Below are 2,623 nucleotides of genomic sequence, written 5' to 3'. Positions count from 1 at the left end.
CAGATTCCTACCCTATTTAAGTATTCTCATCTGTAAGATCAGAAGTCCTCATTAAGAAATATTTGCTGAACCAACCAAAAAAAAAGTAAGCATAGAAAATGTAGCTTCAACATTTGGGCTTCCAAATGCAGTTGAGAAAGAGAGCAGGGTTGCCTGCTGCCTGCTGACTGTTTCTTGGCCAACATCCTTAATTTTGTGAAATGCACTAAGTGAGTTGATATCATATCATTGTTGGGACAGCATGAAAAATGAGAAGTTTTAAATAATGAAACATTGATATTGTAAATTTTGTTGAGGTGCATGAGGCTTATGGTTTTGAAAAATACTTTATTTTAATCTTAGTGGATGAAAAGCATACTGTCTATAACCATTCTTGTGAACATTTCTCTTGGCATTTGGTTAATGGGAATTATTCCTTCAAATGAAAGGAGAAATTTCATTATTTTTACTTATTTATTTTACCATAAAAATAACAAACAGAATGCTATGGCACATCTATTGTCACCCTTTTTCCTCCTGGCTCTCTGATGTCCTAAAAAGTATTAGTCTTGTTTATATTTATCAGAATCATAACTATAATACATTTTCCTCCACACTGCTTTGTTGATTACACACAGTACTACTTGCTGCTGGACTGTTGGCATTGGTTTGGTTTAAAAAAATCCATTTAGGGGTTAATATCTCCCCCACCCCCCCGACACATTTTCCTTTCACCTGCTCATTCTAAGTGGAAAAAAAAATACTAAGCAGAAATGTGTAAGTAGAAAATAGTGGGGGAAGATTCCATAAGGTCAATACACCAATGTTAATCCTAAATCTGTCCTAAAGAAATGCTAAATATTTTACTGAATCTCCAAGATAAAATGACTGTAGAGGAAGAAAGAAGTTTAAAATGACAAGTGGATTTTTAAAAGACCCCAGACCCTGGGGAAAGGAAAGTAAATTATAGTTAGTGAGAAGAAATAATAGCTCTATCAAGTAGGGATGAATAACTTTAGCAAGCATTCATTACACATATAGGATGTATATACATAAACAAAATCAGTGCATTCTACTTGCCACTTCTCTGCTCTGGGAAGTAGAGGTTTTCCAAAGTATCACTTAATGAATTACAGTTTCCATCCTTTAAATATTTGCTAAATAATATAAACAAAATAATGATCATAATGGTAGTTTTAATATTGAGAATTAGTATGGGAACCCATTCAACAAATCTTTCATCCAAATTGATACTAGTTAAAGGTCCACATTTAACAAAGAATATTTTAAGGGTTAATAAAAATCTCTTCAAAGGAATCTCTTGACTTGTTCCAAATAAAAGCAGGTTTAAAATTCTCTTTGTGTTCAAAAGTCAGTTATTGCCAATTTCATGGGCTCCTCAAACATGGGGTTTTCATTTAGCAGATCCAACCTTTACCTGCCAGAAGCCCATAAAATGGCCCCTTTCCATCTGGCAAATGTTCCACAATGAAATTAGAACTGTTTGGAAAATAATGGAAATCTATGGACATATGTATACTGTGACTGAAATGTGAAAATTTGTCAGTGATATCTGGTATAAATTACTTATTTAAGGACCAGTGTTAACTCTTTTAGACCAGTAAAGCTTGAGTTTCTGTAGTATAGATGATATAATTTCCTACCTCCAAGTAGAGGTAGTTCAAACCCTTCTAGAGAAATAAGAGCCCACATGGTGCCAAACAGTGGTTCTTAAATATTTTGGATGAATGTCATGACCCTTGGAAAATTACATGTAAACTATAGATACTCAACCCAGAAAAAAGATGCTATGTAAAAAATCAGAAGTAATTTGAGCAGTTAAAAAAAAAAAAAACAAACCTATTCCAAATAGTTTTTGAAAGAGGCATTCTATAGAGTCCCTTAATGGATTTAGCATTTCTCAAAAGGAAACTCTTCTTAAATCCAATGTATAAATATAAATAATCTCCTATGGGTTTATTTACCCAACTCTATTTATATTACTGACTCTTCCCCCTCTGAAGATTTAAATGAATTTCTCATACAATTTTCTTCTACTCTGTGAATGAGCCACGAAGGAGAGAGCTCAACTAGTGAAAAATGGTTTGCCTTTGCCAGTGTACCAAGAAAAGAATACATATATGTGTATGTATGTGTGTGTGTGTATATATATATATATATATATACATATATATATATATAACTATATGTTTGTGTGTGCCCATGTGCGCACCTAGGGTTAATTGAGAGAAGCTGACATGGCCTCTGCATAAGCATGTATATAAGAACCTGAAGAGACGATATGAATTGTTAGCTTACGAAATGTGAAATGTGTGGGTATGCTGGCTCTTCGCTTGATCCCGCCTTCTGAGAACAACCACCACAACAGAACTCTTACCCTCTGAATCATGACAACTTTTGTTATTTTATCAAATGTTCTTAATAGAAGTAAAATGATCTCCAAGGGCAGAAAGAACTTTCTGAGGCTCACAGACAAGGAAAAATTCTGATAGGGGAGAAGGGACAACTTGGCAAAATTAAGTTGTACAAAAATGATTAATTACTCTTCCTAAAATAGGAAACAGACTTCCAGAAGATGCTCCTGGAGATTTCAGTCTGATTTACATTTAGTTTCTCAATTCAT

This window comes from Camelus ferus, chromosome 4 (assembly GCF_009834535.1).
Source record: "Camelus ferus isolate YT-003-E chromosome 4, BCGSAC_Cfer_1.0, whole genome shotgun sequence".
Classification (NCBI taxonomy): domain Eukaryota; kingdom Metazoa; phylum Chordata; class Mammalia; order Artiodactyla; family Camelidae; genus Camelus; species Camelus ferus.
Note: the sequence above shows the minus strand (reverse complement) of the source record.